Here is a 22,954-nt window from a genome sequence, read left to right as displayed (position 1 = left end):
AGAGAGAACAAAATGGAATCCGCACTCTTTTATAACCACATCTTGGAATTGATACACTATCATTTCTGCAGTATTCAATTGGTTAGAAGCCAGCTGTAAGTCCATCCCATCCTTAAGAAGAGGGAATCATATGAGGACATGGAAGTCAGGAAGCAGAGACCTTTGGAAGACATCTTAGAGCCTGGCTGCACATTTCATAACCCTCCACATAGTTTCTCTTTTATATCAACATGCTACATACGGATTTTTATCCGTGCAGCTCTGGACCATAGGACCGGGGACTATGAGAGCCAAGATAAGCCAGGGTGGGGAAGTGTTGACGCCATTTAAATAAACAGTCTAATTCCAAGCTAGCCATAAACGTTGCTCGTCTGCTTAGTGCCTGTGGGCCAAATCGAGGCTAGAACTCAAAAGGTTAGGAACACTTGGAAACCTAAAAAAAAAAAAAAAAAAGGAAATGGCAAAAGCATTCGGAGAGAATAGAGGTTGGTTGTTGCAGCCACTTGTTCCTGCTTGTGGCCAGGTAGGCACGTAAGAGAACCTTTCACCAACAGAAGGGCTTTCTATTTGTCAATTTCTTCGTATTCAACAATATTTGCTGAACTCCTGCTAAGCTCCAGGTGCTACTGCAGGCTTTGCGGATACAGCAGCAACTGGGAGCAGAGATGGCCTCAGGCAGGAAACATCTTACAGCCGGTGCTTCCTTTGTATGTTGACAGAGACCAGTGACTTCCCAGAATTTGACCCTTTCAGGATTTGGGGGCAAGAGAAGATATTCATATAAAAAGATAATAGGTAGACTGGCCCACTTGCATCCAGGGATGTGAAGGAAGGTCCTGGAAACGTTGTAATGCATTTACAGTCCTTCCTGGTTTGAATGCTTTAAAAATGCTTGTTGCCCCTGAGTTTGTGAGTCCAAACCTGGCACGCAGGGCCAGGGTCTATAAAAGCTATAGACTGTGGAAAGTATTAATGTGTTGTCTTATTTTTTCTTTCGTGTGTTATTTAGCCATTTTTAGCACAGCCATATCCTTCACTGGGCTCAAACTTCATATATTTATTTAACAATGGGATGTGGAATTCTGCTCTAGAAACCTCTGTCAAAGCCCAAATCATTTATCTTCCTATCGAGACGGATGCATAGAGGAGAAATTGGGGGAGAAGGGAGAGTGTTCTTGGCTGATCCATAGAAAGTCAGGTTTATTTGGGGATAAAGAATAAAGGCCCCATATCTGTGCTAGTGGGGTGAAAGTAGGAACCATGGTGGCCCTGCCTCTAGGACGCTGTAGAAGATTTGACCTACAAATGAGGTTCATTTCTTCTATCTTTGTGATTAAAAGCCAGTTTTAGGATTCTATTAGACCCAAATATTCCATTGCCTGTGATTGTATCAGTGGTTTATGGGTGTGGAATTTTTTTATGGGTCTCTGGAGGGACTGAGGCTAGGGGCTCTCTGGGGCTCACAAGAATGTTTATTTCAGTCATCCACATTTCAAAAGAGAGGGCCTTGGAGGAAAAGACAGCCACAAAAATGTATTGTTTTGAATCAGAATCTGTGAGAAAAATAGAAATGTATTTTTAAAATGAAATAATGACAAAACGAAAGATGAAGGCATAATGGACAGCCCCAGCCACGTCTGTGACCGTGAGGCCTCCTCCTTGGGGCTTATATCTGATGCCAGAGACACAATGTGTTACACTTACTCAGCAATTAAAGGTAAGAGGTTGTGAAACTCTAAATGAGCCAGAAAAAAAGGGGGCAAAGGGCTGAGTTTGAGTGAGTAAAGGAAGATAAATCAGATGAGATTGCATGTTGATGACACTCACCAGGGTTGCTCAACAGCATATCTGACAAACAGCAAGCAAAAAAGGAAACATTTTGGCAGAGTCAGCCACCCCCAGCATCTCTCTTCTAAACCCTACTAAGAAATCCCCACTGCTGGGTGAGTTATTTCCTCTTTTTGCTGTATGAGTACAATGGGAAAAAAAAATAGACCCTCGAGCTGAAATGTGAAGTTGGGAAACAGTGGCGTGAGTAAGAATGCAATAATGAATGAGACAGAAAGGCCTAGAGGTGCGGATATTCCACGTAGAGGGCTTGCATGCAGGCAAGTCCGTTTGTGGGTAGAGGATATTTCAACTCTCCCTTCCCGCTGTTACACAGGGGGTCTTGTTTCTGGCCGTCCTCGTTACCCTTGGTTTTGTTGGTTCCTTCTTTCTCCCTGGACTCCGGTGGAAGTGCGCCTCCCCTCACCCCACTTTGGCTCTGCCATTACCTGCCTTAGAAACTCCTGAGTTCTCTTCAAAACCCAACTTAAATCTATCCTTCTTTCAGGAAAACCCCACTCTCCCCCAGCCCAGAATTAACTTGTTTCTCTTTTCTACTCCTAGTATCTTTAGTATTTTATTAACTCGGTCACCGTGTCCTTTACACACAATTTGTGTGTACATTTTCTGTTGTCTCTATTGAGTTGAAGTCTCCAGAGGGCAAAAGGCTTGCCACGAACAGCCTTATATTTCCTATAACATTTACTCAGTGATAGGAGGGATATAAAAATCCAATATTATAAGTCAATGTTTATTGGCTTAAAGTACAAACTAACTCTCATTAATTTTAACAGATTAGTAAGATCCTAGGCAAAAGTCCCTTAACTTTCCTGCAGATAAAACTAATTAACCTCTACCTTTGTCTACTTTGTTCTATTGAATTCTGATGAAATAAATATATTTTTTATTTTATTTAAATCCTGGGGAAGCTATTTTAATTTTAGAATTTTTTTATTAAAAAGAGAAAAAGGAATTGATTTCACCTATTTTTGAGTTCCTTGGAGACATGATGCCATGTGGTTGCCTTGTTGGCTTCAGATTAAAGCTGCGGAAGGTTCTAGAATATTTTAATCCTTTCCCCCTTTGTAGACAAACCTTTTAAACCGAGCTCCGTATTGTGAAAAGAGAAACCGAATGACCATCACTAGATCCTATGGTTTTCTGTCTTCCTTTTCCCTTCCAAGCCTCTCAAAGTCGTATTTTATGCCCGTTGGCTACACCTCCTAGATATCCCTTCCTTTCGTAACTCTTTGCTATTAACCGACTTTGATCTTCATCACACTTCAGAAACAGTTCTCTAAAAGGTCAGTTGTAACTTCCTTTTTGTCAAAATCTCACAGCGGCATTAGCTGTTGATAACCTCCTCCTTGTAACTGCCTGCCGCCTTGGCTTTGACATTGCTCTGCCCTAGATTTCTCCCAGGGGGAAGGGAAAATGAATTTGTTCAACACACGTGTTCCTGCTAGGAGCCTTCCATGTATCATTGTATCTGAGCTTCACGACGGCTCTCTGAGGCAGGAGGCACTCTTGCACGCCGACACCGGCGCATAGATGTTTTTGTTTTGTCCCCTTGGCCGGTTGTTGCACACAGGGGTAGGGCTCACGTGCTGAGGCTGATGGCAGTTTTCTTGAGAGTGGAGTCTGCACGGTCACCCTCCACCTCTTCTCTGTTACTCACCGTACCTGGCACAGCAAATAGTTTCAGGGTTTAATAAATATTTGTTGACTGATTGTAGATGAAAGTGCTCAGACCTTGAAGATAAAGACTAACATAAACATTGGCCAGTGTTTTGTTGAATATCTGTTTTTTTCAAGTTCTGGAAAAGACCTCTTTTTATATACCATCTTAAAACACACCACACACACACACACACACACACACACACACACTCCCCCCCGCCCCCAACCTCATTCATGAAAGGTTTGAGACTGAGATTAGAAAACCATTAGCAACCGGCACATGCGCGGGAGTGGGTTTCCTGCCAGGGAGCAGAGAACGTCTCGGCCAGGAGTGGCCGAACTGAGGCCCCTGAGTTAGTTCCGGGGGATTGTATTTATTATCTGCTCGGGGCAGCTTGGCCCAGTCTGAGTCAGACGCACTGAGTTTGTGTCCTGTCTGACACACGGCTGTCTCATCCCTCACCCCTGCGCGGAGAGGCAGTTGTGGTTAGTCAGCCTCACCCTCTCCATCTCCTCTGCGCTCCCTTAATCGCCTCTCACTTCCTCCTTTCCCGCCAGGTGCCAGAGGGCTTATGCTTCCCCCAAATCTCTCAGGTCGGGGGAAGTGGTGGGAACGACCTTCTTCTTAAAACTATGCCCGCTGGGAAGCTTGTCCATTGTTGCACATTCAGAGTCGTGGCTTCACTTGTCTTTTGGCCCCTCTGTGAGGTACATTTTATTACTTTTATCATCTCAGACGTCGACACTAAGGCTTTGAAAGGGCAGGAAATGCGTCCACATTGCACGGCTTGTAAATACAAAGGTGGAGTTTGAAGCCCAGCCTGTCTGACTCCAAAACATCTGGGCTCTTTATATTGTACAAGGATACCTCTTCAGAAGAAAAGGGCTGATAGAAAATCGATTCCCGTGGAGGGCTCTGTAGCTTATGGTGGAGAGAGCAGTGCTTTTCCAATACAGTTTCAGAAAAATTTCCATGCCCAGAGGGCCAGGGCATTTGGGGTGGAGAAGGCTGTTTTCTCAACCCAAAGGCTGATTCGGGGGCAGGATCCTCTCGTGCTGACATATGCTTCATAGCATTGCACGTGACCTTACCTCATCCGTAGCCACCTGAGGTTCATAAACTGGAATTCAACACTTAGAGACTTTTTTCTTTGATGGATGTTCTTTCATTAGTCCTGGGAAAATGAATTTAGTGCCTAGGGCTTCCTTTTAATCATAGGAAAAGCCTTAGTTAAAATAAGGAGCAAAGCCCTCCCATCAGCACTAAGTTAATTGACCATGGGTATGTGTGGGCTACATTCAGATGAATCCCTCTGCTCCGGTTGCTGTCACAGCACTCACCTGTGAATTGATTGGTGAGGCAGCCTGGCAGGATTTGAGAAGCTTCTTCAGGGCAAGGGCCATGGCTGCAACAGTGAATGGGTCTTCATTATCCAAGGAAAGTTGGTAAATATTATATAATATATATATATATATATATATATTTATTTATTTATTTATTTATTTATTTATTTTTACTTATAAAAATAAAATCTTTTGGCCCCTCTGTGAGGTACATTTATTATATACATTTGATTACTTTTATTATCTCAGACGTTGAAACTAAGGCTTTGAAAGAACAGGAAATGCGTCCACATTGCACAGCTTGTAAATACAAACTTACCAAAGTTGGTAAATATATATCTATATCTATAGCTATATATATATATGTACATTTAAATATATATATTTAAAGCTCCTGAAAATGAACCTACTTAAAATATGTTTTTTAAATAATTAAAAGAACCATGATTCGTTCTGTGTCTTCAAAGGGAAACAAAATCTCCTGGTGATAATTTGTTAGTTCTTACTTATATTTAAATAAATCTAAATTACATTGTATTTAGCACTTTAGAAATAAGTCAGAGAAAGAAAACGTCATGTGACTTCACTTATATGTGGAATCTAAAAAAAAAACAAAACAAATGACCAAACCAACAAAAAGCAGAATCAGACCTGTAAATACAGAGAACAGAGTTGCCAGAAGGGTGGGGGTGGGGGGATGGGCAAAATGGGTGGAGGGGAGAGGGAGACACAGGTTTCCAGTGTTGGAATGAGTAGGTCACAGGGATAAAAGGTCCAGAATTGGGAATATAGTCAATGGTATTGTAATAGCCTTGTAGGGTGACTGATGGTAGTTACACTTGTGGTGAGCATAGCACAATCTAAGGAAAGGTTGGATCACTATGCTGTCCACCTGAAACTAATGCAACATTGTGTGTCAACTAGACTTCAATTAAAAAAAAAATCTTGATAGATATTGTCAAACTAGTCTCCTGAAATAGCGTCCACCTTGCCCAGAACCTTGTTAATGTTTCCCATTTTCATTAAGTTTAATTAACATGGCCAGTACAACAAAGAGAAAATTATATCCATTACTGGAAAAAAAAATTATATTTAGCATTTTAAGAAAACAGAGATGAATCAAATACTGATCATTCTTTTCCAGCCTCATTTTTCTAAGAAAATTATGTGACGGCAGTACGGAAATCTTCCCTTAATGTATGTATACGTTTTGCAATATTACTACACTTGGAAGTTCTTGTGCCTTAAGAGAGGGCTTTGTCAGTTACCCTAAAGGACTCTCTTACTCCCTTTTATCCAATAACTCCTTTTTGCCATGCCTATCACACCAGCATCCTTGTTGATTTCCTCTTCATTAATTTTTAATAGATTCGCCTCTGCCAATTCATTTTTTGTGTGTGTGATCCAAGAAGTTTTCCAACATCACTTTCATTCGTCTTATGAAATCCTACAACTTTTGCTATGTTTGCTGCCTAGCAACCTAGTGCAGTGCATTCGCATTGCTTGTAAATGCCTACAACGATACCATCGGTCAGACTTGGTATTGATGTGATGGGTGGAGATAGAAGCTGGGGCTAAGTGAAGGCTAAGTGGTGACGAGTATTAGGAGAGATCAGTCTGCTCCTCTGTGAATGTTTTTGTGTTGTGGTGCCTCTTTCCTTCCCGAAGCAGCCAGGTAATTGTGAGAGGGGGCATCAGGCAGGCGCACAGACTAAGAACTCCCCGGGCTCAACTAATTGTTGAACGGACTGGAACTGGCTTTGCCCGGAGCCGCTCTGACCCTGTAAACGTGGCAGCTGTTGTTCGGCACCTCCAGGCTTGGGTTGCTCAGAGATGAACTGAATCCTTTCCAAACTACTTTGGTGTGCATGAATAGAGCCGAAAGCATTCCAGAACTACTGGAATGTTAAATCTCAAATTCAGAGATTTGCTTTAAGGCCCATAATTATCTCTATTGTGATGCCTTTCCACAGATCTAAGAAGTTGTGTAGTTTTGATTCAAGGTGGGTTAAGGGGAGGGTAAAACTGAATGAGACTTAGGTTCTAGGCCTCTACTGTTATCACCCTACTGTGCCTTTTGAGGTGGTGGTGGGGGCGGTTATTGGCTTCAATAGGCTTCAAGGCTATGATCTTTGTTTCTTTTAACTTCACCTATCATTATATTCTGTGCGAGTATAACTTAAGAATAAGAATCAGTTTTTCTTCTTATAAGTATTTTAGATATAACAGGTTGGTGGAAGAGGACACTTGCTGAGCCCCCTTCTCTAACTATACATGTTTGACCACGTATTTAAACAGTATTATTTGCAAAGTATAAAAGCATTTCAAAGTTATGATAGTTTTTTTTTTCATAAGTAGAGAGGATAATGATGTCTTGCTTCTTCCTCTTTGCTTGCTTTAGCATGCTGTTTATAAGACATTATTTTTTTCCTTTTTCTTTTTTTGCACCTGTTGCAGCTGAATGTGAGGTTTGGGGTTCATTCTGTATTTTTCTTCCCACTGGATTGCAAGCTTCTTGAGGACAAAACTTTCGTCTTACTTAATTTCATGTCCCCAGGATCTGACACTGGACTCTTTATAAATGTCTGTTCCATTGTTCTTTAATTGAGGTTGAAATGAAGAAGCTGACTTAGAAGGAAGGAAATGGTAAATTATTGAGGCAGAAGTGAAGTAGATTGTACTAACTTTGCAAGGACAGGAAATAAAGCAAGGTTCATTGGTGGAAGGTAGGACAGAGGGCAGGTTCTCTGTGGTGTGTTATGAAAGGAGCAGAGGCCAAAGTACAATAACTATTCCACTGGAAAAACAAATAAACAAGCTGGAACATTCTTGCCTGAGCACATATAAACTTGGAGTCCATGAGCAGTGAGATGCTCCGTGCTGGTGACAAGGTTTATGAAGCCTTTTAATTTATGCTTTTTCAAAAGCGCTTCCGGATAGGAAATGTCACTTTCTAATGAAGTGTCAGTGAAGTGTAGCCAGTGATTAATAGAAGGTGATGGAATCTTCTTAAAATGGAGATGAAAAAAAACACAACTCCACTTTAAGGAGATTCCATCACATCAGAAATTTCCAGTGACCAACAGAAAGAGGGCAAGAAGCTTTTCTGGAAGCCATATGTCTGTTCAGTGTATCCGCAGACCTGTGGAGAAAGAAGAGCTTAATTAGACAGATGAGCAATTTCCTGAAAAGGCACGTGCAGGCGTCGGATTCCATATCATTTCCTGTAAAAGAGACGAAAACCATGATGATTAGCACCTCACTGTTTTGGAGCCTAGCCATTCTCCAGTTTATTTTCACTTGGTGGGAGTGAAGGAAGGTGATGCTCTTGCTTTTGAGTTGGGTTCTCTGAGTCATGATGTTGGATTTCTTTAATGCAGAATGTGTGTTAAATTGAGCTCCAGATTATCGGAGTGTGGGGTTCTGCTTTGTGGCTTGCCCTTGGTTAAACAGCAATTGCTGTAGCCAGAAGGATGCTCTAAGCCATCCTCCCTGGTTTTCAGTGGCTTAGGAAACAGAAACTCATTTTCATTTCCACTAATCCAGACTTGATTAGGAAAGGAAATACAATGTTACTACATGAAAGCTTGAGGTTCCTGCCAAAGCCAAGCATGTACTTTAAAAAATTACCCTCCTGATTCTTTCCCATTTGATCTATCCATATCCCCTCCATCTTTCCATTACAGAATATATGTCCAAGTGTTTGCTCTTCTGGAAATTAATAGATGATTTCATCAGTATCAAAAAGTTAACACTGGTTTGGAAGATGAGAGAGCTGAAAGTCCTCTAGATAATATGGAGATTGGCTTCCATTTCTCAGTGCTTCTGCTTCTTTGAAATAAGGAAGTTCATAGACCTTTCTTAGTTTCCTTGTGCTCGCTTGTCTTCCCGGTCCCCCTTTGGTGTTTCACAAAACTGAGTCATTGAAACCCTTCCCATTTCACCACCATACAGACAGACGTGGTGTAATGATGAAGAAAAGAAACGTTTTTATTCTTGTAGACTGTCAGAAATCCTAGTTATTAAGTGTCATTTCAGGTCATTGATTTGAAATACTTTGAGTTTTTTTTAAACAGTTGGCAGTGATTAGGAATGGTTATTCTTGCTCGAGCTGTTCTTTCAGTAATCAAGTTTAGGTAAGTATTGGACCAAGTGAAATTGAAAAAAGGGTAAGTTCAGGACCAGGTTTCACTTAAACGCATATGTATAAAGAAGAATGGTAAACATGCTCCTTTTTTTTTTTTTTAAGATTTTTTATGTATTTATTTGAGAAAGAGAGAGAGAGGGAGAGTGACTATGAACAGAGGGAGGGGCAGAGGGAGAAGCAGACTCCCCACTGAGCAGGGGGCCCAACGCAGGGCTTGATCCTGGGACCCTGAGATCATGACCTGAGCCAAAGGCAGACACTTAACCAACTGAGCCACCCAAGAGCCCCTAAACATGCTCCTTTTTTTTTTTTTTTTTTAAAGATTTTATTTATTTGACAGAGATAGAGACAGCCAGCGAGAGAGGGAACACAAGCAGGGGGAGTGGGAGAGGAAGAAGCAGGCTCATAGCAGAAGAGCCCGATGTGGGGCTCGATCCCAGATCGCCGGGATCACGCCCTGAGCCGAAGGCAGACGCTTAACCGCTGTGCCACCCAGGCGCCCCTAAACATGCTCCTTTTAAAACAAAAATTAATTAAGGGCTTCAAAATGTACAATGTCCAGAGTCAAACATTGGTGAAATAGAGATGTTGATGGTCGCTGTATGACGTCAAGCAGTCTGGGAGACAGGAAATCAGCCAGCTCTCCGGGCTGGCCAGAGTCAGTCTGATATGTGACATTTTTACTTTAGCTCAGAAAAGAACCTGTATTAGTCAGGGTCCTCCAGGGAAACAAAGCCAATAGAGATGTAGTGCTAGATCTAGATACATTTATCATGAGAAGGTGGTTCAGGTCATTATGGAGGCTGAAAAGTTCCATGATCTATAAGCTGGAGAGCCAGGAAAACTGGTGATGTAATTCAGTCCCAGTTTGAAGGCCTGAGAACCTGGGGAGCAGATTTAATGGAAGAAGATGAGATGTTCCAGCTTGATCAGTGAGGCAGGAAAAAAGGGGATGGATTCCTCCTTCCTCTGCCTTTTGTTCTATTCAGACCCTGAATAGGATTGGATGATGCCCACCCATATTGGGGAGGGTCACCTACTTCATTGAGCCCACCATTTCAAATGTTAATCTCATCAAAATACCAAAATTTGTATTAGACAGGGTTCTCCAGGAAAATACAACTAGGATTTATTTGTTTATTTATTAATTTATTTATTCATTCATTCATTCATTCCAGAAATTGGCTCATGGGGTTGCCCACACACATTGGTGAAGATGATCTTGTTTTACTCAGTCAACTAATTCAAATCTGATCTCTTCCAGAGACATCCTCACAGACAAACCCAGAAATAACCTTTTACCAGCTATCTGGGCATCCTTTTGCCCAGTCAAGTTGACACAAAACTAACTGGAATAAGACCCCTTCTATGAAGTAAGCAATTAAGCTCGACAGCAGAATTGGAGCATATGGAAGTGATTTTGTAATGTTCTTCTGGTGGTTTGGAGAAGTTTAGAACCACCAAAACTTCTCTAGATAACATGTAACAAATTAATAAATTCTACCATGGCAGGTTTCATAAGGAGGGGAAGTCACTGTAAAAGTCCTAAATAATCTCAATTAATTTATAATTAGAGGTTATAAATTATTTCAATCAATGAAAAGAAGCAAGGAAACATGTGAACTCAAATTTTAGTAGAACTAAACATTCTTTAACATTATTTTCTTTTCTACTTCTCCACTCTACAGGACATTATGCCCTTGATTTGCTCACCACCACCACCTCCCCCCACAAACACACATATACAAACAACAAAATTATTTTGGGGTAGATGTTTAGTGGCGGTCCAAGTGGGAGTACACAAGCCATGACTGACCACCAAATGTGTTTTGTTTGCCTTTGCAGAGTGTTCAAAATTTTAAATTTTTTTCTCCATTGCTAAAGCATAAACCTAAATTTCTGAAAAATTGAAAAATGGAGAGGATTGTAGCGCTGGACCTGCAATATCCATGTGGCAGGAGCTAAACAGTGAGCTTCCCACCTCATTTCCATGGGCCATGAACTGTCGTATCTGACACAATTCTCATCACTCTTCAATTTCTCATTGAAATTGGGGGTGAACTGCCACTAGGATCCAGACTGAACTGTGTTTTCTCATACAGGGAAGTTAAGATACAAGTGCAATATTTAAAAAATCTGTTTCTTTTTAAAAACAGGCAAATGACAGGTTGGGTTGAGACTTTGGGAACCTAGTTTGTATAAAGTCATGTAAGTGGTAAAAATGAGTTTTGAAAACAAGACTGAATGGAACACTCGAAACAAAGGTAAGAGTGACCAGAGCTGGGTTTGTTTGTTTGTTTTTTCTTTTTCTTTTTTTTTCTACTTTGCTTGCTCTTGACACAATGCATGAAATAGGTTTTCAATAAATATTTGTTGAATAAATGTGAGTGGAGCTAGTGTCTCCATGTTCTTTCCATTATACCATCTGCATTTGGGTAACGAGGCTAACTTTTCCTTCCTGTAAATGATATTACAGGGACTTTTCCCCTTCAAATAAATGAGAGAGACAAGGCTTCAGTCTTTATTTTTGTAATTTAAAATCTACTGACTGGATTGTTGAAGCTTATGCTGGCTATTGGGGAGAAACTCTAAGAAAGATTCTCTTGTTCTGCTGTTAGACCCATCTTGGTTACAAAGCTTTAACATGACTAAACTGAAAAGTTGATATACCTTTATTTAAAAACAATGAGTATACCATACTTTTCAAATTAAACCTTCAAATGAAGTACCTTGTAGGCTACAAAATTCATTTACTTATTCAACAACAATTTGAATGTTAGTACTAAGTACTTACCACTGTGCTAGGCACTAGGAGTGTTGTATTGACTATCATGTCTCCTATAAACGTGAAATGGATTTCGAAAGAATAGTTCAACATATTGCGATACAAAATAAAGTAAAACTCTCCTTGTCAGAAACATTTGCTAGAAATCTGAAAGTAGTTACCCATTTAGGAAAATTGCCTCACGCAGACACCTCCGATGAAGAGTCAATGCCTTAATGTACTTGCGGCAATTCTACTTCTCTGATACGCTTCTTGAAGACACTGAGACAGCAGCCAGACGCAGCGACTGTTCTGACTGAATTCCTTATTTCATTTGGGCTAAACAATTGGTTTTATTTTCATCTAAGTGACAATTGGCCAGTTGCTTTTACATCACATTTCACACAAAGTATTTTTCCTTTATAGACCGAATTTAGTGCTCCCTGGTATGTCTGGTATTCACTCTGAAAAGGACAGGAAAAAGCAAAATAAACAAAAAGCCCCCAGCAGATTCAAGCCTTTGAACAAGGTTTTTGCTCTCTGTGCAATCATGCACTTTGAATAGTTTGACTTTCATGTGTATCCTCTAGAGTTATGTACTTAAATAGCATACTTATTTGGTGCGTAGGTCTTGGAAATTTCTTTTTCATAAAGGAGAAAAAAACCTCTAGAAGATGGATATACATCCATGGGATTTGAGAAAGAAATGAAAATAACTTCATTTGAGTTTATATCTACAGAAATTAGCAATCTAAAATTCTGTTTATAAAAATATTTCCTAGTACTTGCTAGAATCTTTGTGAGTTGCAGTAGGACAATGAGAGCAGGTAGATGAGGACAATAACCGAAATGATCTAAGAGGATTAAAAGATTAGCACCAGGTACAGGGAGGCACCGCTCTGCACATTCAAGGTTATGCAGATGCAGAGCCCGAGCAGGCCACATTTCTGCAAAATAGAGACTCTTTCAGAAAATGCTCTTTATTACTGACAGTGTAGCTTGCCCTTGACCATCTGGGGCATGGAGGTAAATAGCTAATGAATGTCTCTGTAAGAAACAGAATAGCACACTACATCTTTCTTACTCCGACATTCTAGGGCTCTTTCAGTTAGAAGAAGAGAATACTAGTGTTACCCTAAATATCGAAGTCTGTAATTCCACTCAGAAAATAGAAGCCAACTCAATAAGCTACTATCATAATGCCCTGCATTGATGGATCTTAAGTCCTCAATTTCTGTACTAAACAGGCTGCTTTTTGTGGCAGTGGAGTTCAAGTGTCATCATTTATCCTTGTACAACTTCACCATGATAAGTTTAAGGACTAGATACAGGCTAGGACTGGAAAACATTGATCACGTCAGGCAGTAGATGTAACAAACCCCGCCCCTTCCAAACATTCCATCTTTTGGAGGTTGTTTCAACGACTGGTTAAAACTGAAGCAAAGTTGGTATGATTGTTTTATAATCACAGCGATGAAATCCTTCCAAATTGATTGGAAAATGATCAGGCTACTTGCCGCATAGGAATGTGTCATACACAAAAAGAAAGAAAGAAAGAAAGAAAGAAAGAAAGAAAGAAAGAAAGAAAGAAAGAAAGAAAGACAAGTCCCAGTTAGTGAGATGTTGATTATTAAATTAAGAAATGATGGAGGCCAGTAGACATAGAAAAAGTGCTCAACCTCATTAGCAATTAGAAAAATGAAAATTGAGGTGACAGATACACTGACCAGATGGGCTATAATTAAGATGTGAAATCACATTGAAAGAAAGCTTAGAATTATAGAGGAAAGCTGAAAATATATAAACCATATCGCCCAGCAATTCCAAGAACATACCCTTAAGAAATGTTTGCCTCGGGGCCCCCAGATAATGGATAACTACATTGGGATACTAAAGAGTAATGTAAATGAGCGAACAATTACAGGCAACACCATGGAAATTGTCACAATTGCAAGGTTAAGCAAATGAATCATGGCATAAAAACCACCTATATTATGAGTCTCTTCTGATAAAATTCAAAACCAGACCAAGTCCGACCATACTGTTTAGAAATGCGTAAATAAGTAGTGGAGACTATAAAGAAAAACAAGAAAAATGATGAACACAAGTAAAGATAGTGTTTGTCTCTGGGGACGAGGTGCACGCAGGGAGCCGATATAAGGTTATTTCTTAACCTGGACTGGACTATTTGTTTAAGTAGTTGTCAAAGAGTACAGGTACATTTTAGGTACTTTTCTATGTGCATGTGTGATGCTGCAATAAAAAGTAGAACACGCGTGCATACACACACACACACACACACACACACACACTCCGAGACCACTGTCCATGGGAAGTGTCCGTATAATGCCTAAGACGCTAAAGTGGGCCTGGCTGTTTGGAGGGAAGTCTGGGGCTGGCACCTATGAGCAATGTGAGCACTGGATTCAAGATGCCACCCCTTCAGGGGGCGCCTGAGTAGCACAGTCGTTAAGCGTCTGCCTTCGGCTCAGGGCATGATCCCGGGCGTTCTGGGATCGAGCCCCACCTCGGGCTCCTCTGCTGGAAGCCTGCTTCTTCCTCTCCCACTCCCCCTGCTGTGTTCCCTCTCTCGCTGGCTGTCTGTCAAATAAATAAATAAAATCTTAAAAAAAAAAAAAAAACGGTGCCACCCCTTCAGGTAACATCATTGACTGACTGTGGTCCTAGGTTTGGGTTGTTATCACACAAAAGATCTTTCAATAAAATCTTATTTGATTCCATTGACTTTATTCAGCCAACTCATAACTACCCACTCAATCTTGCAATTTGTTTTAGAGATACAAACCATCGCGCATTAATGTAAATTATATGAGAATAGGTTGGGAATCTCTGAGAATTAGTCTGGGCTCCCTTCTTTTCATTCCAGTCCTGCTTTCTTCCTAAATGACCCACAAATTCATTTTTGTCAGCCTGATTTTACCTCAAGTGACACAGCCTGTGTTCCATAGATAGCAGAGGAGAAAATAAACTCCACGATTTTTTATCATCTCTAAACACATTAGCAAAGGAATATCTGAAAGGTGTTTTCATCGGACTAATTAGGTTAGAAATCTCAGGAGAACAGTCCTATTTGCTATATTTTTGATGGAAATGTTTCTGTTTCTGGTTGAGAATTTTGCAAGAACAGACTTCTCCTTGGATACTTGTTGGAACTTCAAGTAGGAAAAAAAAAAGGCAATTTTTTCTTCCTCATCAATTGGAAAACAAACTTGGATTGTGAGGGACTTATGCACAAGGGCCATCATTTGTTCATTTTTTTAAGTATATATTATATGGCATGGAGTTGTGCGGAGTGCCAGGAAATAATGCTGATTGGTGATTGTTGGTGTCCCCCTCCCCCAGATTTGGCTACTTCAGTGCAATATTCATCATGTCTTGGTTTTCAGTGCAAGCAAGTTGTAGAACATAAAACACTTCTCTTTTTATTTGAAACTTTTTTTAATGGTTTATAAATTTGAATACTTAGAGCCAATTGTTTCATTCTTTCATTGCCTTGTATTTGTCCATCTTGTCTTCTCAGTTACTAGTAAGTTCTCTGACGGAAGAAGCTATTTTTCCTCTGTGTTCTCCATGACATTTAAACATAGGGCTGAGAATACAATGAGTGCTTAACAAATTCTTACCACTTTTGATTTCATCCCTTTTTTTAAAAAAAAAAATAGTTGCTTTTAAGTACATGTAAAACCTGTCTTGAGACCCATACTCTGCATGATCAGAGCCAGGTAATGTAAGTTGTAAGAAACTACTGAGCTCTTGTTCTCTCTAGACTTCTTTTATTATAGATTGCAATTGTTAATGGCTATTATTAATAACCTGTTATTAATAATAATGGCTATTATTAAAAATAGGGTTTCTGTTTCCCTTGCCTCCAGAGACATATCTAGTAAGACAATCCAGCAATTGCACTACTAGGTATTTATTCAAAGGATACAAAAATACTGTTTTGAAGGGACACGTGCACCCTGATGTTTATAGCAGCATTAGCAATAATAGCCAAATGATGGAAAGAGTCCAAATGTCTATCAACTGGTGAATGGATAAAGAAGTTGTGGTGTGTATATACAATGAATATAACTCAGCCATAAAAAGAATGAAATCTTGCCATTTGCAACAACATGGATGGAACTAGTGTATTATGTTAAGGGAAATGTGCCAGTCATAGAAAAACAAACATCATATGATTTCACTCATATGTGGAATTTAAGAAACCAAACAGATGAACATGGGAGAAAAGAAAGAGACAGGCAAACCATAAAATAGACTCCTAACTATAGAGAACAAACTGAGGGTTGCTGGAGGGGGGATGGGCTAACTGGGTGATGGGCATTAAGGAAGGCCCCTGTTGTGATGAGCACTGGGTATTGTATGTAAGTGATGAATCACCAAATTCTACTCCCGAAACTACACACTATACTATTACTCTATATGTTAACTGGAATTTAAATAAAAACTTAAAAAAATAAAAATAGGGCTTCTAAACAATTTTTAAACTATACATGCTTGCCCAGGTATGGAGGAACGATGCAATGTCAAAGAAACCTAGGAAGAGAATAATAATGTACAAGAAAAAAAAAAAAAAGGAGAGAGGGAGAGAAGCCAGAGGCAATGAAAACATAAGGGAATTATGAGTTTAGTCAACCAGCCTCTTTCCCCTCATTGTCAGGTGCCATTTACATCCCATTTGAAGGCGCCATAGGTTCTAGTCAGGAACTTAAAGACCAGTGTATTTGTGATAGTGAAGGAAAGGGACAGCCTCCTTAGAGTCTCTCTCAGATTTCAGTGTTTCGTTTTCAGTGTTAAATTTCTCTAAAATACTCTCATGGAATGCAGTGGGAACATGCTATAGAAGATAGACCAAAGGATTCCTAATCTAGAGTCCATGGAAGGGACTCAAAGGCTCTTGGACCCTTGATGTTATGTGTAAAATTGGGTCTGTGCCTATTTACATTTTTCTGAGCATTCTGGCCGTTCATCTGGGATTCCTAACTTTTTCTCCCCACCCCCCCTCAGGTGAAGAATCACTGCCTACAGGTAACTCTTACATTTACTCTATGTCCTAGAACCAGCTGTGTGAACTTGACTGGACAAGTGGATTGAAAAAGATCCTTCCCACAAAGACTCAGATGGCATTTGTAAAGATGACACTTCTTACCATGCTTCAGTTAGGAATGTTCGGGGGATCCCTTTCCAGAGTTCGAGCATCGTGCTGAAAATACCAGAGGTTATTCATACTGCTTGTATATTTACTTTCATGACTTGGCAAGGATGTGAGCTGTGACATGCGATCTTCTCAGGGATGATACCATGAGGGTTGGCCAGCAAGCAGGCAGATGTCTGGGGTTTGGCAAGTAGCGTGCTTCTCCTCCTCCTCCTGGAACCACAGAATGGTCCACAAAGTGCATTTGTATTTCCACTCTGTAGCTCTAGTCTCTTTTATTTAAAAAACACAAAAAAAACCCACAAAAAAAACACTTTATTGAGATATAATTGATATACCATAAAATTCAACTTTTTAAAGTGTGTAATTCAATGTTTTTTAGTTTATTCACTGAGTTGGGCAACCATTACCACAATTTTAAAACCTTCTTAACAGTCTTTTTTATTTCTGTTCTTCTAATAGTTCCAGAATAACACTATGTTTCATTTATTTAAAAAAGAAGGTTTGTGCTCTGAAATTACCCTTGCAGATAATTGACAATCACATATTTTAAGTAGGGGGTGGGTGGGTCTTGAGAACATATACTGGCTCCATCCCGGCTAGTGGCAGGATTCACTCTTTGTGACTCAGTGTTTACAGAGCGTTAGTCAGTTTTTAAACTGTAGATGATATCTCCTAGACAGAAAAACAAAAAACAAAAAGACAAAAAAACCCAGGACCCTTTGGACCATTTAAATGTGCCATTTTTGTAGGCCCAAAGCAGTGAGTCTCTAATTTCACAAGTTTCAACATAATATAACTTACATTACATCTTCATGCCCACACCACTGGTACTGCAAAAATACTAAATTTTAGGTTCACTAAAAGCAAAGCAACTTGCTGCTACTTGAAACACACAGCTAAAATTTGTGTTTCTTTGTAATTATTTACAAAGAGTTAAAATACTGTCATTCTCAACTGTTATTCATCCATTCAACCTCAAATATTTACTAAGTGCCTAATATTTGCCTAGTTAGGTGGTAGGAAGAAAGATACAGTCTCAGCCTTAAGGATCACACATTTTTGCTGTACCTTCTTCTAGCATTCTTTATTAATGTGTTATTTGATAGCTATGAGATGTGTTTGCATTTCTATCTTCAGCAAATTCATTAACTGATTAACTTGGTCCTTGCTGCTTCATAGGTAGGCCAAGCCCTCCTTTCTCCTTCATGCACTCAAGCTTCAATTACACAGAGGGCTTTTTTTCTCTATAGTTCCCAAGTTCACTGAGTGGACACAATCTTCTGTCAATGTTGCAATGTTTCCACATTGTTAAAGGATGTAATTTTGTGGTTTTCCCAAGTGTAATTACTACCTGCCTCAGCCTTGGCTGAGTGCCAGCGATTCTCAATTCTTAAATTTGGAAGTAGATTAAAGCATTTAATTAACACACACACACACACACACACACACACAGAGTATCTTGAACTATGCAAATCTAGTCCTTACCATTCAAATCTCACATTTGATAAAAGCATCAATAATATAAAAGACACATATAAGTAATTTGTACATTTTTCTAAAATATTACTATTTTCCAATACATAAGGCCTTTCAGATATGCAGTGGATTTTACCAGTCCTGAATTAAGCTGGAGTATACGCCTGGACCATTGCCTTCAGGTGGAGAACTATGTGTATCTTTTGGTAATTTTCTTCCAGGTACAGCTCCTAAGTGGAGAAACAGAATGCTGGGAAATTTCTATCATCAGGTTTATACTAAAAAGGACACAATACTCAGAAAGCAAGATGATGCTAATCAGGGGTAATAGTGTTAATTTTGTCCAGAACTGATAGAAAACAGAATTTGTGAGTGTTGAAGAACATTTTATCCCATTTCTTCATTTTACAAATGAGGAAACGGAATCCCAGAAAAGTTAAGTGATTACTTTAACATTACTTAATGATTAGTTAAAAATCCCAATTTCCGATCCAATAGCTTAGGTTCTCAGCACAATGCTCTTTCTACGGATGCTTTCTCTGTTTCACGCGGGAAAAGATTTCATTATATTCGAACGTGAGCCTCCTTTGCCATCAAAGTCCAGTTTCCTCAATTGTCTTTTCTCTTTCTTACCTGCCACTATTTCTCTTAAACTCCATTTAACCCCAGCTAGGGTCAGACAGCTTGTATCAGTGGTCCTCAGACTTGAACACACATCGGAACAACCTAGAGGCTCTGCCTGAACAGCTTCTTAGGTGCAGCCCAGAGTTTCTGAATCTGTGGGTCTGGGGTGTGTGCACGCAGGTGAGAATTTGGATTTTTAGGAAACTTTCCAGGTGCTGCTGCTGGTTGGGGACCACACTCTGGGAACTACAAACCTACCTGAAACAGGCTTAACGACTCTATGGACAGGGTGTCTAAGGACTAGCTCCTGCTACTTACTCCTTTAGCCTCTGAAGTATAACAAATTATCAAGTACGCCATCCAAAGGCTCAGTTGCCCTCTGTAGTCTCCCAGCATTGGCGTCCACATTGAGACCCATGTGAAAATGACTACGTGTCTCTGCAGAGGGCTAGTGAGTCAGTCTGGAAAGAAGGCAGCTGTGTAGCTTTTCTGACTAGCACAAAGAGCGCCTACGACCCCGCCTTCTGACTGGTTATTAAAATAATGAATGTGAAATGTGCCAGTGATAAGAACATAGCCATAACAAATAAGTTCTAAGAACCTCACGTTTTCAATCCTTGAACAGGCAGAGAATTAAAATACCACTGTAGCAGTTGGGATTCTTGGTTGCAGAAATAGAATCGAGGTTAGCCAGTACAAACAAAAAGAGATTTAATATAAGGTATCAGGTAGCTCACAGAATTCGAGTGGGCTTAGGAGAATCTGGGTCCCACGCAGAACTCTCTGGGGAATGTGGGGTTTAGCTTTCTAGCCTTTATTCTACAGGAAGGGAGATTGGAATGGTTGTTGAGTCAACCAGTCTATGGTACCTGCCACAGTTATCATGTCCAAATTGTGGTTCATTTTTTATTCTCAAGCGAGATGCTGGTAAGATATCAGATATCAGGTTTTACATACTCACATAACGGTTTATGAATTACCCAGTGTTGAAAAAGAGATGTGGCAGGGAACTGACTAGTAAATTAAAAATTTTGGAAATAGTTGTTTTAGTGTACTGGAAGCAGGGTGGTGATCTCTGGTCCTTGGGTTCCTGGGACTTCACAAAGATGATTTATTTGAAGAAATACTTCTCTAAAGACAATCTGGTGGCTATTAAAACCCAATACTGATGACTTTGTTACTGGTGGCCCTAGTGTTTATATTTTCTATTATGTTTATAGTTTATACTGTTTCTGTAGTATGAAACTATTTATTGAAATCGGAATTCTTAAAAAGTATATTTGGTTACAATATGTTCAGAATGAGAATTCATTATGCCATTATTTTACAGGATACACTGGATTAATAACATCATTGGCCTTAGCAATCATCCGGTCTTCCTATGAACTACGAAACTTGAGATGCCTTAGATTACAATTAATCATTACTTGGTCACTACCAAATAGAATCCAAGGCTGAAGCAGCTTGCCTGGATTCTTCATTTTTATTCCATGCAAGCATTCACTGATGGCTGTACCATTGGGTAAACTATCTCAGCTGGTAAAACAAAGAGACTCACAATGCCAGTAGATCTTATTCTTCTCCTACGTGTCTGTCCAGAAGTAGGCAGTGCAAGGTAAGTGTATTAATTCTGTTGTATATAGCACACAGCTTCTATCTCTGTCCATGCTGGCTATCGTGACTCTCCCCCAGACACTGGGAAGGGAAAATAGGAAGTGGGGGATACATCCTTTCCAGTTAAGGGTAAAACCTAGAAGTTATACACACCACTTCTGGCTCACTTGTCATGAGTCACAGAGACTTAGTCACAGAGCCACACCTCGTTGCAAGTGAAGCCAGGAACTGTCATCAATAGTTGGAAGGCCTTGAACCCAGTGAAAATCTGGGTGGGGGATTTCAATACCAGAAAGAAGAAGTGAATATTGGTGGATGGCTAGCTATCTTTGCTACCATGGCTTACCTGACATTGTAGGTTGGTTTCCTCCATATCTGAGATGCTTGGTGGGTACACTCGGGTGTGCCACCTGTGCTGAAAGTGAGCTCCTTGGAGGGGGTGAGGAAGGGGAGTGCACCCAACTAATTGCCTGGTAAACAGATCAGGGAATCATAGAATCTCAGTGTTGAATCTCAATCGTCACCTAGTCCCACCATTCACCTGAAAAATCTCAACTATCTTTTAGACTTGCCCAATTTTACATGTGAAAACTAAAGACTTACCCAGAGTCACAGAATTAGTGGTGACAATCAGGACTAGAATCCAGAGAACACGGTAAATTTTATTTTCCTTCTACTGCTCCTGGATGAACCCTTTTGAGCTCTGTTCCTACCACACTGTGGTCAGAGAAGAGATATTTGTGTTAATTATAAGCTATAACAATCTATGTATTTTTAGAATTCTGTTAAGTGTCGTAGAATAACTGAGCTAGCATAATGAATTGTAAGGCCCCCTTTCAGTTATTGAAACAGTGGAGTCTTGTTAGACCACAGTCCATGATTACACATCTTTGGATGCCCATACAAGTTGGTGAAAAGGGTACTGAAGTGGAATTCAAATCACATGACCTCGTCTCAGCTATCTACTATCTATATGACTCCAGGAAATCACTTAACTTCTTTGAGACCTGATGTATTTTTAAAATAAGAAATTAAACTAGATGGTAAACTACTCAGCCATTGGCATAACATAGGTTCTGACCAGTCAGAATAGATGCCATTCATAAAAAAACTCAACTAGGGGAGCTGGTGCATTCTGGAAGAAGGTAATCCAGTTTTTAGCTCTATGAGTCTTCTCTTGAAACTGAACTGCACCCAGTAAAAAGCTGCTGTATTAGCCTGCCCCATTAGGGCACAGCCTCACTCTTGGTACATACAGGACAAAAGGGGGCATGGAAGCCTCGGTCTGATGACTAGATGTTATTTTCAACCCCAAGATTGGAATGAATATCAAAAAAGGCAGCAAATCTCTGTAAGACTGTTCTGGAACAATGAACTCGTTTTGTCTGTCTAGGAAAGCAGAGTTTCCCAGGTCCTCCTGTAAAATAAATTATAAAACAATGTAGAGACTGGCTTCTAAGGTGGCAAAAAAACCATTTGGTCTTAAAAGGGACAGTTTCAAGGGCCCAATTCAAAAGGCTGTCACATTTCATTACATTTCTAAAGACCTCAGCTCCCAAAAGAGGACAATTGTGGGCCTGCAGGTGAGCCTGAATATAATCTTTAGTAAGGTCTAGAGATAAAGGCTGCAATTGAGAGCATTTAGAATGAATTGGACAGAATAATTTTAAATTATGGCCTTGAAATTTCCACTTTGCTTATAGGAATGAGATAAGGCAAAACACTCCAGTTAATGGAACACAAGCTACTAATTTCCTGAAGACGACAAAGGGAGGGGAGTGCATCGCTCCGACGTGGGATGACCAGTTTTCTTTAATCTCCATGCTGACAAAGAGATGCTGTGTCAAAGGAGAAAGTGATCGGAGAGGCAGCCTTAGATCAAAACCGAGAATAAAGAAGAGCTAAACAATGGCTCTTATCAGTTCCAAAGGTGAGTGCCCCTTCCCGGCTTTTAGCAGCAGTGTCCTTCGCTGCCGCGGCCCCTGGACCACAAACCGAGTCTGCTCCCCGCTTCTCCGCAGGGTGTGCGCCTACATTTTAATCATTTGTGAATAGCGCTTCCTCCATGGTATTTTTTCCTGGCTCCCGAAAAAGCAGTGCCTCTCTTCCAAATGCAAGAACATGGAATTATCGTCACAATCTCACCTTATTTGCATGAGAATGTGGAAGACCCACAAGAACACTCGCTGTTTGGAAATGAAAACAAGTATTCTCCTCTGATATGAAAGCATTAAAGGTCAAACGACCTTCAGAGCTGGGGAAGGAACTCAGATCTCCAGGTCCCGCTCAGAGAATG

The 22,954-nt window shown here is 40.1% G+C and overlaps 1 long non-coding RNA gene across 1 annotated transcript in view; it reads left to right on the top strand.

Moving 5' to 3' along the window:
- The first annotated feature begins 20,531 nt into the window (after positions 1 to 20,531).
- The window catches only part of LOC103660070, a 3,307-nt gene continuing 884 nt past the window's right edge, over positions 20,532 to 22,954 (top strand). The window contains exons 1-3 of the long non-coding RNA XR_567677.2: positions 20,532 to 20,659; positions 22,362 to 22,588; positions 22,680 to 22,954. The exon at positions 22,680 to 22,954 is cut by the window's right edge and continues 884 nt beyond it. This is a non-coding gene — a long non-coding RNA (uncharacterized LOC103660070). The remainder of the gene's footprint in view (positions 20,660 to 22,361; positions 22,589 to 22,679) is intronic.

The sequence above is a fragment of the Ursus maritimus genome, unplaced genomic scaffold (assembly GCF_017311325.1).
Source record: "Ursus maritimus isolate PB19 unplaced genomic scaffold, ASM1731132v1 scaffold_21, whole genome shotgun sequence".
Taxonomy (NCBI): domain Eukaryota; kingdom Metazoa; phylum Chordata; class Mammalia; order Carnivora; family Ursidae; genus Ursus; species Ursus maritimus.
The sequence above is the reverse complement of the archived record's forward strand: the minus strand, read 5'-3'. Positions and strand labels throughout refer to the sequence as shown.